At 43.1% G+C, this 16,591-nt stretch overlaps 1 protein-coding gene and 1 non-coding gene across 9 annotated transcripts in view; both read left to right on the top strand.

Annotated features, from left to right (window-relative positions):
• LOC120896613 (protein winged eye-like) overlaps positions 1 to 16,591 on the top strand; it is a 305,930-nt gene that overhangs the window by 94,716 nt on the left and 194,623 nt on the right. The window lies entirely within an intron of this gene.
• On the top strand, positions 8,507 to 8,578 carry Trnap-cgg. The gene has a single exon. It is a non-coding gene; the product is annotated as a tRNA-Pro (tRNA).

Genomic DNA, 16,591 nt, shown 5'->3' with positions numbered 1-16,591 from the left:
TCCCTTGCGAGGTGTTCTGGTTGGTGGGAGGTTGGCTGGAGGGCTCTTTCAGTAGGTTAAACTGTTACTGCTCGTTCGTTCGGGGTGCAGTTTGGTAGAATTATTTCTGTTTGCCATAGGTATTAGTTTCATTTCCCAACCGAGGAGCCCATCTGACACCATTGGCAACGGAGCTGGAATTCGAATGGCTTTCGTTAGTTTCCTCAAAAGGTAGGCTAATCTGTCCCTGTAGTATGGTACTGGGAAAGTTTCATAGAGCGAGGCCGTGATCTAAACTGAGATTGAAAAATAAAGCTCCTTTCTAGCAAGATTGCCACCATTTGAGTGGATGCCACCGCCAATGGCATGCAATGTTTACGGTAGTAATCAAAATAAAAACGCAAACAAACTTTACTGTTCTGTCGACGGTACTACGTCTGTCGTTCTTGCTGATGGTTGACAGTTTATGCGAAAGATAAGCGAATGCAAACCCAACATGTCCGGTCAGCAATGCTTCGAGTTATGCACAAGAATACGATCTGGAGAGTGGTGGATACGAGCTCTTACATATGGATTTATGATAGATTTCTCGGTTTCAAGTCTAACGTTTCTGTAGGAGTTTTCATACCCAAGGATTCCATTGTTGATATTTCATTTCATTTTTCGGTGTTGGTTCCAACTCGAAGAGAAACAACGTCTACTTCGTCTGCGTTTACTTAAACCAGTCTTCGTCGGGACCGTAAGCACAAGTGCAGATTGTGTTGTCTGATGGATTTAATTTAAAGCCTTCAATAATTAGTACTTCGTTCCAAGCAAAAGTGCAATCCAATTTCTGTTCTCCTCAAGAGATGAACAGAATCATGTATCCTACGATTGAAGTTATACTATGCACCTATGTAGTATGGTCACTGGTCGATTTGCCAACTTTTACTGCAAGAGATTTATCGTCGACATAAGGCTAGGATTAATTGGTTAATGAAACAAGAAGGCGGTGGTAGTCTAGAGTATAATGTATTGTGTGGATGTGTCATTCGTTACAGCTTTAAAAAGCATGAGATTTGCATGATTGAACAACGATGTAAGGACTTCTCTTCTGGATAAAATATGATTTATTGGAAACATTAGAGCTTCTTTTCATTCAGAGTGAGCTGCTAATACTAATTTAAGAGGATGCATTTTTTGTGTATTGTTTTAATTCATTCCAAGTAAAAAATAGAAAAGTATAATGTTTGTGGGTTACTAAAGGAATCAAATCATATTTACAAAATATTGTTTGAATTGCACCAGTTGTGAAGTAGCTTAGAGTTAATACGCAAACGTTATTCCCTGTTCAAATAAGAGGACCACCAGACGGTCTGCGTATATAGTAACTAGTCTCGAAATAAAACAAACAACGACTTCAGAAGTGGATGTTTGAAGTTTGGCATTCACTCGCTTCTAGTACTTACTGTGTTGTTTCTCCTACGCAAAAGACCCTATTGTAGCTTATAATTAATGAATCTTGTGATGAATCTATTTCGCGCCCGAAGGACATTACTTTATGCAACGAAGAAGAAGGTTAGTATCTGTTTTCCAATATTCGATTGCTACATAGCCTGAAGCATTACGATACCGACAATGTGTCAGAGAAAGGGTCGGCTCCAATTCGATGCCAGAGGTTGCTCTCTTGGCAACCGAGCAAAGTTGCCTGCGACCACTTCCCTAGCAATAAATCTGATTTGTCAGCCCACCCTTTCAATGATCTCAGCACATTCTATGGTATCCTGGATTGGTATTAACACTCCCATTTCACACACGAATTGAATCGTAGCAACAGGCCGCAGTAAACGGTCTAGGTACGTAGAAGGTATTGTGGCTCAAATCATGGAATCCTTCGACACAAAACCACTTTAATTAGGGGAATTCAAGCTAAATAATTAAAAAAAAATCCTATCCATCACCAGTTTCACACTCCTTTTGTGGGTAGCCGTATAAATGGAAGATTTTTTTTAAGCAGCTACTGTAACAGCTTTTTAAGCATATCTCTTTGCCTTAAGCGAACGCGAGGACGTGCTCAGGTGAAAACATGCTATAGACCAGAAGGTGGTAGGATAGCAATGCGCGCAAAATATCCTCGAGCCAAAGGAATAACAAATGAAATGAGGGAAGGAAAAGGATTAGCAGCTGTTCGGACTATTCGCTACTCATTTTGCACGTCGACAGAACTGTGAAACGTACACAGACAGAGATTATAAAAGTGCAGGTTCTAACAGAAATAGGATTCTGTTTATTTTTTACTTCGCTCTGCTCAACCTTTAAAGACCCGAGTTGATTGCTGTCCAAGATAGGAGAGCAAAAAAAACTCGTGAAGGTGAAAGTAATATGCACTCAATTAAACCACATTTAGCAGTAAGATGGACCGTAGCGGTTAAGCAGGTGTCAGCAAACCTTTTTCGTATGATAAAACAAGGTTTAGAAGTCAGTAGGGATACACAGCAGACATCAAACAGGGTTTATCCTTAGAGTTTGTGCTTGATTTTCTTATTCTTTTTTTGTTATTTAAATTCGATATGCAATAATGATTGTTCTCATTCGTATTAATGAGTTTTTAAGTATTACAGTATTACATATTTTGGGAATCACTGTTTAATGTGCGTCATGAACAACATTCCAATGGAAAAAAGAGACTTGTCACATCATCACAGTGTCTACTACTGGGCTCAATGCTAGGCTAATTATATAACTAACTTTTGTGATAAATTGTTCAGTATTTATTTCAACGAAGATACGAATAAGAATACGACACAAATGTCATTTTTCCATCCGATTTACTTTAAAGTAGGTTTACATCGATTCTTCCGTGCAATGGGTGTTTGAGGTTCTCATCTGATTAATTGCTCAACTCTCAACTATGGTATGAAATGACGTATCTTCAGACAAGATCTTGGTTACCTGAGCGACTGAGTTTCACCAAATACGGAACTTTCAAACACTCAATTGGCTACGGGTATCATACGTTATCTGATTTTGGAAACTAGTTTACAACTTTTATTAAATTGTTAAGTCGTCTAACTCCATGTTTGTGAAAGGTGTAAGCAACTGGTAGATCATACAAAATTGTTCGTAATGTTGGTTTCTTAGTTTGTATTTTGTTTTAGAAATATTAGAACTTTACATTTTCTAGTTTTATAAATTTTGAACTTAGCAATACATTCAGTTGTTTGTTATATAAGAAATACACAGGAAATACATTCGATATTGCTCATAAAGCTTAGATGCCTTGCAGATATTCATTAAATTTTGTCTTGAACACAGTCTTCTTAAACATACTAATACATTCACCGTTCCTAATCTTCACGGACGTACGTGTCAAAATATGGTAAAAAAAAACATACTACAGTTGGTACGATTTCCATTTTGTTAGCTCCATGCTTCAGGCACTCACAAACGGACCGTGTCGGCAGCCCGGAAGCCCCCTGGGGATGGGACGGAGATGCTCCTATTAATCTGTCAAATTATTCTTACACCCAGCGGATTTTCTGAAAGATGAAGCAACGTCGCAGCGAAGCAACAACTCCGCATTCACTACAGAGCGTGTTTGTGTCTGTGTGTGTGTGTGTGTTGAGCGGGAAAATGTAGAGGTATAAAATGCGTCGGGGATGTGATGCTCCAGAGAACAATACTTCTTCCTCAGTCGGTTCAGACTGAGTGCCTTCGGAAAATGCCGAGTTGTTTCGTTTCCATGTGCTTTTTCGTACTTCTTCTTACGTGCAATAGAAGGCGGTAATGTTAGGAAGAACGGGTGCGACGTTCGAAGATGGGAGGCTTTATCAATAACGCTATTGAGTAGAGCAAGACGATGAAAGTGGGCTATGGGAGAAACCAAGGAAAGAAAGAGAAAAGGATAACGTGTTAAAAAAAACGAGATTGCATGAAAGAGATGGGTCCGCCAACAGGGAAAGGATACACTTGTGTCACTCGTCGTTTCGTCTTGTTCCTTGTCCATTCGATAACAATAGGAAAACTTCTTGGCTCGCCGTGAACCTCGGCTGGAAGGAAGGCTGAAAATACCATTTCTTCCTGCTTTGCTCAACCATGTCCTGTCAGGGCCTGTCTTGCGCCATAGATAAAGATGACATCGCCGAACAATGGAAAGTAAATTTATTTTCTTCTTCAGTCACTCATTGGCTTCTCCACACGCGCTCGAGAACTCCTCCAGTGGTTCGGCCCGATCATCGTCGTGCAAGTTTGGAGAAAGTGTCCGTACCGTTTGGTTCCTGCTGCTTTGCTTAGGATGCCTCTCCCCGGTTTCGCTCGCTCGGTGGACCTTATCTTTGTGAACCGTGGAGTAATTCGGTGCGGTATTTAGCACGTTCCGTGTAAGACAGCTCCGAGTGCCATACATCAGCTTATCCTTTATTTGAATGGTTGAACAGCTGTCAGCATTGATAGCTCGGGCATAGCTCTGTGGACGGACCAGAATGAGCTGCTTCGAATGACGCTCTTGTAACGGTAATGTCGGTCTTGCCGGAAGGATCTGTTTCTTGCCATTGTTCTTGGCCGACGAAGCGTAATGCGTCGAATGTGATGTGGGAGAGAACCTGACGAGTGGGCACGTACGTAGCTGGGATGCCTAAATTATTTACACATCATGAGAAGTTAATAGTTCAGCATAGTCAGTCACAGTGCCCTGGTCACATTCATCCTTAGAATTAACATCTATTATCAGTATTCCAACACGTAAACTAACTGCTACAAAATCAGTATCTTTTGTGAAGTAAAACAATGCTTGGTCTCGCAAAAACGACATTGTAAAGCTTTATGTGTACAACATAAAATGTCACATCTCGAATATTGATGGCGATTGTGGAAGCTTTTATTCAGTGGTGGGGTGCGCGCATCATCCAGGATCTAGTGTTGTTCCAAAGCTGAAAACGACTACTACCATAGCACCGTTGCAGTATAGCAGACAAACAAAAAATCAATTCCCATCAATTTGCAAGCCCATCGGCAAGGCATCGTGCGAACGCGGGATCGTCCCGTTTGCCACCACCATCGTTGGTCAGCCGAAAGCCAGTTAGAAGCCATTTCCAAGTTCCATATCTACGGAACGTCGTAAACGGACGGAATGTCACACTTAATCCCTCGATAAATCACCATTCTGCAATGTTCGCATGTTATGTGCATTCGGTACGCCTCGCCGGCACGACTGGCGGAAATGATAGTTTGCAAAGCATTCACAAAACTTCAGTTCCCCGCGGCATACTGGCGTTCGGAACTTTGTCTCTGTTTTTTTTTTGTTTCTTGCTCGCCTGGTTACATCTTCTGCGTTTTGCATACGCCATCGATGTCAGAAAGAACATAATTGCCCTGAAAGGATTTTCTCATCCACCGCCAGTGACACAGTGCCTCGACACCATCCTCAGGCGCTCTAACGCTGGTAAATTTGCCAGCAAGCGCGCGTTTTCGTACGTGTACGTTTATGCTTTCGAAGAGGCCATACCTTTGGTATTGAAGGATGGTGCAGTTCTTAGCCGCGAAATTTATGCTCCATGCAGGGATCATTTTGAGATAAATTTTTGTACCATTAAAAACTGCTTCAAAATGCATTAGGCGTAAAATAAAGCTCATCAAATTTATGGTCTCAGAAAGCAAAGCAGAGAGTAGAATCGGAACGATACTTTAGATTTGTTTGGGTTCTGTTGATGGATTTTTTTATATTGTAGCGTTAACAGTTACATTAAATTAACAACTGAAGAAGAAACAGCTAAATTACGTTTCATAATTATTCTACAACCTTCTTATTCAGCAATAAAACATTATCAGCTTTATTATAATGGAAACGAATGTGAAACCTAGTGTGTGCGACAAGCTCAGGTCAAATAACCAAATTATTATACTAATTTGAAAAGTGTCACCTGAACGGATTCACAAAATATGTCTTTTATAGACAATGTTGACTTCAATTGTAAGGCAAATACGCTTGTAACAATAAGTAACCGTTTTGTTTGTCTTCCTCAATTGACTCAGTAGAAAAACATGTTCCACATACTTTGACTGCTTGTTTCAAGATAACGGTTGTGCGGTTATCACGTCATTGTCACTGAACCGTGTCTCGTAAAGTACCGAAAATGTATGAGCTCATATTCAGCCAGAGTGCTTCCATTAAATGTGAACTGTTCCACTCCTGCCCATATTCATACATCATTTGACGACACGTGAAGGAAACACGTTTCGTTAACATTTATATTGACGGCGCTGAATTTGAATATGACTTGCCTCCACCTTGCCATCCCCGGGGTCGTTTCCACTTCCCTCCGTGCAAGGGATATTTAGCTGGAGAAAATTCCCTTCGTCTTACAGCGCCAAACAAAACAGTGCCAAAACAATAGAGGGACCGCGAGGGGGCGACGAATGGTGGATGATTTATGAGTGGTTCAGCTTGGTTCATTAATCAATTCCGATAACACATAGGCGAGGCCAAATGGGAGCAATAACAAACGATTCCGAATAGCGATTCTCCCGGCACACGATAGCTTGGCGAAAGGAGACATCCGTGAGCGATGATGAAATACACAATCATTCGTTTATTATCCGTCATGCTTTCGTGGTCACGCATGAAACGGTGGCTAGAGGGATCCAGATTGATTCGATGTTTGCACAATCCGGAAGTGGATAGCTTCATCGGTTTCGGAGGAGGATGGTGGTAAGCAAGGTCGGTGGGTACCCGGGTCCTATGGTACGACTTTTAGTGACTTTCTAGTCCTTCGTAGCGGAGACTGATTGAAGTACTTAATCATGAAACATGTCCGCACTGAACAATTTATTGTTTTTTAAGATCCACCGAATGCATCGTTTTACCTCTGCTTTAGGAGGATGTTTCCATCGCATGCTTACTTCCACACAAAATTACAGAAAAAAATCCGTTTTATAAAGGTCAAATAAATAACTTTGTGCGAGTAACGAAACAAACGAAATACAAAATTACTCAACTCGTTAGCTCCGCCTTCCTTCATGTCCTCGCATTCACTTTCATCAACTGCAAGTCCAACTCATGGCTCCAGCAAGCAACGAAAGGGAAATCGTTTTTCCATCAGGTCGAAATTTAATTAGACTACCGCTCGTGCTGCATGCAAACGAGGCAGCGGAAGGACAATGACAGCGAGACTGGCGGAAAAACTTTCGCCGTTTTGGTTGGTCTCGCTGTGGTCTTGTCGGCGTCTTGAGATAGCAGCACACCACTAGGCGCGCTGTGTGCCCTTACCGGGAGGTGTTAAAGTTGCACGTTCCTGTCTTCACCAAAACACGATTTTCCCTGCTTTTTTCTGCCAACTTTTGGAGGATAATTGTGCGAGTGAAATAAAACTAGCCTCGGGACGGGAGCGTACCAACATCACTACCGCAATCGCTAGTCGCCTTCCAGTAACGCCAAGCTGTTGCATTATTGGCCTTCAAATGGGCAGTAAAAATAGTCGGAAAATTTATGCACAACCATGGCGAATGGTAAAACGAGCACGTGAAGAAGGCATAGAGAGGAGGAGGGAAATAATTTGAACGAAAGTTGTTCATCTACCGTTTTTCGAGGAAAAGAAAAGGGCCACGCGCTCGGTAGAGAGTGAGAGACAATTTGGACGATAAATTCGGAGCAAATTGCAGCTCGCTATTGCTGGGCCTTCTGCCTTCTTCTGTGAGCTACGTACGTTTCCCCTCCTCTTTTCTACTCAGCCTGCATTTTGTCGAGGAGCAATCTTGACATGCCGTCCCGTGCCCTGGGGGCCGTCTTGAAAGGCTGGGAGTTCCATTCCGGCCGGGAGTTCAAAAACAGGCCAGCATGCAAACAGTTTCATAAATTTTCCTCCACTATTAACACGGGTGGTGGTTGGTGGTGGTACAGCGGGTTCGCTGTGAGTAGTTAAGAGTTGTGGCAGAGATTTTCTTTTGCCTTGTTCCTTGCCTCCCAAAGGCGGACAGAAGGTATGGACCATATTATGCCGATTCGAGCTGTCGGACACGAATGTACCGCTGCCGCCGGCATGCGCTTTGTGGTGCGGTGTACAATCATAGCGTTAGAATGGTTACACCTGTGGTGGCCAGACGCTGTACCGGAAAAGCGAAGCAATCGGTTTTAAGTGATCGATAATGATGTTAAGACATATTTTATTATGTCGGCTCTGTTTAATGTTGCCACCTCGGCTGTGTGCTCTCACCGTTCGCCTCGGTGTACTTGCAGGTCTTGTGCTCAATGTGCATGTGTGACGTGAGGGTGTTGTTGTTTCTCACTTCGGTAACAACTTGTTTAGCAATAAATCGACATGATAAATGAAACGCGTGGCGAGTGCTGTAGTAGCATCAAACGAAATGAGCAAAAAAAAAGCAGCTTGCTGGAACATTTCCAACACTACATAAGGTATAAAGTGTTAGAATTTGTGCCCATAGTCGAAAGTGTACTTTCACCTCTGTTATCTACTATTTTTCGTTGGCTAAGTTGATAACAAACCAAACTACGGTTTTGCAATCCGGTTTTTATTGAAAGTGTCCAAGTAACTGTGGCTCGTTGGTCTAGGGGTATGATTTTCGCTTCGGGTGCGAGAGGTCCCGGGTTCAAATCCCGGACGAGCCCCAATCCGATGTTGTGCGGGTAGCTATTTTATATACATTTTAATACTATCGTACTCTCATAAAGCCTTAATGGGGGCGTGTGCTGCCCTTTTGTGCAAATTTTCAATTTTTTTTATTTAGCTGCTATCATCTTACCGTGGGTACTCCAATTAAATAAAGTAGGGAGACACGGGGTGAGAACAAAAGAGTGCCGAGATACATTTTGCTGAGTGCGTAAACTACCAGGCGATCAGCAAAAATTGTAGGACAATCCGTGGTCCAAACATCCGGAACACGCGAGCACCCACCCCCTGAGCTCTCGATCTCATCACGCTCGCTGCCTCGAACGGAACTCGGTGTGCTCGGAACAGTCGGTTACCCCCGATGGATACTCGCCGACCGAGTGGCCTTGCTTCGCCTATCAGTGCGCCGTGAGTACGGGGTACCGCGGTGAACCAATCATGCCGATTACCGGAACCCACGGAACGCATCATGTGTCACCATCCAACGGCCAACGCCACCCTGAGTGATATGATGTACCTTTGACCGGAGTCGGTTCTTTTCCCTGTTTGCAATGAGATAATTCACGGTACTCAATGCTCATTTGGCATAGACTCACACTGCGGCAGGGGCTGGCGTTTAGCTTGCCGTATCTGCGTATCACGAGTGTCCCAACGCTTGCAACTGATGCTAGCGAGAGTGGGCAAATCTTTATGTAGCGCGTAAATTCATCCTACAAAATGAGCGTTTGCAATGAATACATCGTATTTCGAACGCAGTTCCCACCTCCGAAATGCCCATTGTGTTCGATATATTGTGTGACCCTTCCTACTGCCGCGGCCTAATGAGCGGTACGTGTGCGCTGCATCCGACTGCGACGGTGACATCGGCATCTTCGGCTTGCCTCCTTGTACCGGAACAGGATTCGCCAAATAGGAACGCTAGCGAACGCGTCTACGGTGAAGAAGTCTCATTTCCGTTGCCGGAAGTGACGGATTTCTCGCACCAAACCAAACGTACCAAAGCCCGTACTGTATGAGGTTGATCAAAAGCGGGGAAACGCCTTTTCAATGGTTTAAAAATTGGGAAATAATAAACGGTACAGTCCGTTCAAAGTTTATTAGCATTGAAACGTATTTGAATGCGAACTAAACCGGGTACGAACTAATTAAGCATTTCGATTGCGCTGCTCAATTCTGAGCACGAGCAGCACATTAGCGACACCGCTGTAGATGTCACGGACCCGCTAGACTGTTGGAAAATGTCCGAACGAACAGTCCGGCTAGACTGACTTTCGATGATAGACGATGAGGCACAATAAATGAATAGTGCAGTACGCTGTTCCCGAGACTGATGGATGAAATCAAATGCAATCAATCATCATTTCCATACGCGTGGCCGCATGATTTTATTAATGCCCGATTGGAAACTTCCTACTATCGAGGCCCGACAGTGTTCCATCCCGGAAGCTTTGAGCCACGAAGGCGACGAATAATGCTTCGAATATTTGATGTGCTCGTTTGATGGCATTTGCATGTAAACAGTAATCTGGTCGTGGTAAAAGATATGAATTTTCCATGACGATTTTGAATGAAAATCAGGAATGAAGTGTTTTGAACGATTGTTCATCTCATCAATTCAGAATTAGCAGGTGTTTTATTGTGATATTAAAGAATAGATTCTTTTTAAATCAGAAACATTGATATAAGCATCCACCATTTTTTCAGTGTTAAACAAAGTTTAATAGACATAAAACTTTTTTAAAATTTCAATTCCCGCAAGCGGTTGTATTATAGAGCAAACAGATAAAACAATAACCGGGCAAAGATAACAACTTTGAAAATGGGTAGGTTGGACAGTTTTTTTTTGAATACAAATGTTTACAGTGTATGATACACTGGTTTAAAACACTGACGACAGTCGAGAGTATTCCCACTAGGAAAGGGTCATAACTCTCATACTTTCATCATTGTCGAGTGACAGATGTCGTACTCTGACGGCAGAATGCCTCCTCCCTGAACCTTATCGGTTGAAAATGTCCTATCCTACACCTTTCACAAAGCGTCACTACAGAACAAGATGTATTTTTTTTAGTTAAACGTGCATCTGGTGCAATGCTCTGCGTCAACCAGAAGGACGCTTGCTGGAAAACGAATGTTACACACACATACAACGTTGCAATTTAACAAAAAAGGGTATGGTGTGAAAAATGCACAAATAAATAAACTCTTCCCACACTGAGCCGTGGTCATCCTGGGAGAGATGAGACATGTCGTTAAACAAGTTACCGTTCGAGTTATGTGTGTGGTCCTCAAAGTTGGGACTCGTTTTCTTTTGTGATGGTCTCTTTTTACATCCGGTTTGGTAGAAACAAATGCGTAAAGCTTAACGCAAGCAGGGAATGCTCCGCGATGGGGAAGTGTTGGGGATAGCCTCCTAAAAACATGCCAACGACAAGATAAGAAAATGTTTCATTTTGTTCTTCTCCATTCCGTAACGTGCATCATGCACTCACGAGAACACCAGCACAACAACACAAGTTTCAGTTTGCCGGCTCATCTGTTACCTTCCATGTTCTTGTCGGTGTTGCATCAGCGCAGTGCAATGCAACGTGACCTGGCGTCCTGTGAGAAGTTTAATTAAAAGGATGCATTTTGGAACACATTGACCGTCGTCGTGTTCGGCGGACGCTCGCAGCAGCACACCTGACTCTTTCTCTCTTTCTCCATCTTTCTCTCTTTCTCTCTTTCGAGTGGAGAACTCCGGGATTTTGAATGCGTTCGCGCCATGAGCAATTCGAGTCCACTTGTGAGCGACCGACTCCCTCGCACGTCACTCATCGTATTCCATGTGCGAGTAGGACGTACAGTGGTGATGGCACCACCCAACAGTTCGTACGCACTTTAAAACCGTGACTTTTTATGTGCTTTTTGCACCCTTCCGCCGCTACAGCTCCTCCCGAGCAAACGAGCTAACTCTATCCAGAGCTAACTGCCCATCTCGCCCCAAACTCCACGATGATTCTTTCGTTCGCATGCTGTCGATAAAAGTTTGATTAATGCACCTTGTTCGATCGTTCATCGGGGCCTACTCCGTGGTCCACTCGCAGGCAGAACTATCCCCCGCGCCAGACAACGAGCCCCAAACTCTATCGCACCTGCGTTGCGTATCTGATTAACATTCATTTTGGGCACAAGGGCAAAAGAACGATCGTGGCTTGGCCGAATGTGTTAACCTCTCTCTCTGGCTGGCCTGACCGCCCACCATTACTACCCCCGTCGCTTTTGTTAACGGTGTGTTGCCTCCTGCCCCATCGAATGTGAAACGTGACACGTGCGCTGCATAGCAAGCATCGGTCCAATGTTGGAGAAATTATCGACTATCGAATTGGAAACCTTGCAACCTCCCACATGAGACATACGCACAGAACTTTTTTTTTATGTCGTTGGTAGTCTTCACTCTTCGTTTCGAGAGGGCTTCGCTGAGACTCTCCCATGACCTGCGGGGTTCCGGCTTCTGTGATAGCTTGCACACACGTACTCACGCCGAGTACTATGGGGGAGAGGGAGGGAAGGAGTACAGCTGTCAAAGATCGCGAAATATGTACGGAAATTGATTCCCATGCGTACCGATTGTTTGGTCCGTCAAGCCGTTTACGTGCCTGTCGGTATCGGCTTGTGCGCACCGAGCGTTTCCGGTGCTAGTTGCCGGTGGTGCTGCCGTGGGTTGGAGTTGGGTGTGGATGGGTGTGAAATATTCACGAGCCGATAACGATATTGAATGAAAGTACGAAGCAATGAGGAAGCTACAGAACAGAAGCACATGCTAACAGAAATGCAAATCCGCACCACCGAAAACGACAAGACGCGCGCGCTGTGTAAATGCGCCGTAATGTTTTTATGTTGCTTTTGCTGGGACGATACACTACCATCCCTACGAAAAATGTGCTGAAATGTTGTATTTCAGCTGAACGTTTAAAGCATCTTTGGGATATTATCTTTATGTAATAAATTAAAGGAAAAATGGTTCTCGTTTGCGTATCGCGCGCTCTCTAACCAGCGCCTGAAAGCAGACAACTAATAAGCACTCGTTGCATTAACAAAAACCTTCCCTAAAGCGGGATTGACTGGCGCACGAATCGCCATTTCTCGAAATGTAATCAATATGCTGAACGCAACAGTGAATCAATCAATCAATAATCGATAGACAAAATAGTCATTAATTTTGCAAAGTCAAAGTGCCCCCGTCCCCCGTTCGGGGAGCGGCACGTAGCGCATCGGCAACGGGCACCGGAAAGGAAAATACAGCAAACGAACGTCAAATATTTAATCCAGCACCAGTGCGCTCTCTTTACCGACTGCATCCGTGCGTGACACGCGAGGCAAATGTTTTGCACAAACAGCCACAGCGTGCCAATGAAGTGCGAATACATTTCGCCGAAAGTAATGAAGTCAAGGCATATTATTTGCAATACATTTGTACCCCGACACCGACGCGGTGTGGGCATGTATTGGCTCGATGGTTGGTTTTTTTTAAGCTCTGCAATATAAAAGCAATTCAAATTTAAAGCAAGAAACGGAAAACGAACTTGTAGAATACTTTTTTATCCAACCCCAATACTGATCCTTCCAACCGTACACCCGCTAGTATCGACGTGTGTTTCGCCTGTTCTGCCGATGGTTGTGTCTGCACCGCTGGATTGGATATTATTTAAAGAGCAGTATCAAAGGGAAATTGTTTAATCCGGCCCGGGAATCGCTGCTTCAGTCGGCACCGGCTTGACCGGTGGCCAACCGACAGGCATGGCTTCTTTCCATTGGCCGTCGGCGATGGTGGCAAATTAACAGTTACTTCCGTATGCATCGCTGACCGATCGTCGGTTCGGTGAGCTGCATCTAGCCAGTTCGATTAGCCGCATTTGCATTTCCCTGCGCCCGGGAACGAAACCAAGTGACGGTTCTCGGCTGCAAATGTTGTTTAGCAATCTGGACAGCATGTGGCCCGAGCGAACCGTTTGCGTGGGGTTGAGCGGTTTTCTTTCCGCCGCTTCAACAACATCAACAACAACAGCAGCAGCAAAAAAATGCGCTCGGGCCAAATCCTGCCCTCCGATCTCGGAACAATTCTTCGCCCTCGGCTGAACACACACACACGCGCGCGGATCGGACTTAACGCATCGGTGCCAATTCTCAAACTCCATTCGACCCTTGCCCACCCCCTCCCATACCCGGACGTGGCCTGGCTCTCCTGTCTGGCTGGGACGATTGATTGAATTTGACGTTTTCCCGCTGCACTGGAGTGCCCGTCACTTTCGTACGCTTCGCATCTCGGCTTTCTGCAGCCGTCGCGCGGGCACTCAGGTTTGCATAATTCCTTCCCAGGGTTTCGAGGTTGGTTTAGCATCTTTTGCCATGCACAACATGCCGGCGCAACTATGTGTTGATAAAAGTTTGCCAGGCCTCGGTCGGTACGCGCCATTGTTGGACAACTGACGGCTGAAATTGAAACGCGCGCCGGCCCGGTCAAACCGGGACCGTGACCGGGGATCGAAATGCATTTTGCAAAGTAATGAAATGCGCCACTTCTCGTTGCGGGCTCGGGAAAAGGGATTTTAATGCACACACGTACTATTGGCAGTTGTGGGAAATTTGATCGACGTTGCTTAATTAGCCTCCGGTCCGATGGTACGCGTGGTTCGATCCTTGTTAGAAATGTGCCAGCCTCCGGCGTGGGTTCTACAAAATAAAAAATTTAAAAATGTCAAAGTGTAGTAAAGAAATGATAAAGGCAATGCAACAACGTTGCCGATTCATATTTGATGACAGATTACGTAAAATATTAATGGCCCAAGTACCTGACGTACTTCCAAACGCCTCACCCGTACGAACAAGTGAAACTGAAATTGATCGGTTTAATTAAAGCCACAATGAAATATGATAGTGTAAGATCGAGCTCTGAAACTTAATCATAGTCATGGAAAAAAACGAGCGAAAAAAGCAAGCGTGTCCTGTCTGGCGTGATGCTCGCATCTATCGATCACTTATTCTCATCGCTTTTTTTAAAGCAATGATTGCGTTTTTGCCTCTTCGTGCACATTTTTGCCTTGATATGCTGCAAGCCAGCTTGATTGGCTCGCTTTGTTCACAAAGGATGTGTACTGCACGTGGGTCTTTTTTTTTGTATGGTTTATTTTTGACACCAGCTTTTTTTTGCCACTAGTGTGTGTGTGTGCCTTATTTGTTTCAAATATCCCGACCTCACGTGTCGTCTCCAACACGCAATGAGGAGTGGGTTTTTTTGTGATCGGTGACACATCTGTTTCAAACGTTGGCAGCGAATTCACGATGCTTCGTTGGAGGTAGTTGTTTTTATTTATTTTTATCCCTTCTCGACCTAATAATGAATGGTACTTCTTGTGTGTAGCGCGAACTATATTTTTTCTGAGAACATCAAATTAGTGTTCCGTCCTGGACTTCAAATGTCCTGGACGAACTGTTTCCACCATGAACGATGGTGGCGTGCCGATGTGGACAACAAGTACGGTTGCCCATTGTGTCGTGTGATCGTGTAACTTGTGTTCGAAAAATGAGACTATGCTAGTACAATGTGCTTAAAGCATTGGAATAGCACAACATAATTAGAACAAGACTTTGAAAAGACTATGAAAAAATTGATTTGACATTTCCCAACGCGTATAGTTAGTTCGATATAAAAGTTCATGCAATTTCAATAAACGAATTCCCAACTCTATAATAAGTTTTTTTATTAAAAATAGTAAACCTAGATGTTAAATCTAAAACAACATATTACAGATTTTGTCACGTGAGCTAAACGATGCAAATAAATGGACGCTTATCAATTGGAATAGTCTGGCATACAGAAATATCTCAACAATTGAGTTTTATTAGGAATGTAGGTGACTGCTAACTGGATGTGTTTTACTGGAGTTTTTTAAGTGGAAGTTTGTTAAGTGGAGTGATTCTCAGTTAAAAAAAATCTAAATATGAAACATCCGGAATCTTAGGAAGGGAAATTCATAGCAAATGTGCATTTTTCTCACAAATTTAAACTCTCAGTTAGCGGTCACCTACCTACTGTAGTGTAATTTGCCAATTGTTGCACATCACTTAATTATTCCACACTTCTTACAATTAGTTGTTTTCCAAATATTGATAAAAATGTGATAAGAAACATTTTCCTTTAATATTTAGCATTTCTGGCGCATATGCCACTGTTTTATTTTTAATATACTTATTTTTATACATTGTTTGACAATTGGAATAAAGAGAGTGCTTTAATCATAATTATTGCACAGCCCAAAACCTCCTTTTTTCATCGTGCTATCATTTTGACAGTGCCAGTTGTTAACAATCGGCGTGCGGTTGCAGGTGCAAGTTCGCTACTTATTTTTGCGGAATTTTGGCTTGAACCAAGGACAAACAAGTAATGTAAAAGCATTGCGTATTGTCCTTAACACTATTCGATAGAAAAACATCCAGTTTATGGATCTTTTTCGTTGGTTTCAGTGTATGGGAAAGTATTTAATAATTGGGTTTTTAGTGTGCAATATTAGAATTTTGAATTTTTGTAAGTGTGCCACAATTGGATTTTTAAATAGTTTTAAAAATCAGTGTTTCTAGACATTATTCATATTTTTTCTGCCTTAAATAATATACACAAACTATCGCTTAAAAAATAATTATGTATAAAAGACTCACATAACAAGAATATTGGAATTTCATCCATCTAAAACATATCAAATACAAATTAGGTAAAGGCAAATTACCCTATGTTCTAGGCCAAATTGTTAGCTGCTTGCAGAACTTACAGTACAATTGTATCGAAAAAAATCTCTAAATCTCTAAAAGCTATGTAATCCTGCTATAGGTTGATTTGAGTTTGGTAGGTTGATGTATGTGTGCTATAGGAGCAGATTTTTTGTAATTCATATAAAAGTTTTTTAATGTACGAGTGACAAAGGAAAAACGAAAAATGATAAAAATCCGACGATCCATATTCGCATTATGCATTCATC

Source organism: Anopheles arabiensis, chromosome 2 (genome assembly GCF_016920715.1).
Source record: "Anopheles arabiensis isolate DONGOLA chromosome 2, AaraD3, whole genome shotgun sequence".
Classification (NCBI taxonomy): Eukaryota; Metazoa; Arthropoda; class Insecta; order Diptera; family Culicidae; genus Anopheles; species Anopheles arabiensis.
The sequence above is the reverse complement of the archived record's forward strand: the minus strand, read 5'-3'. Positions and strand labels throughout refer to the sequence as shown.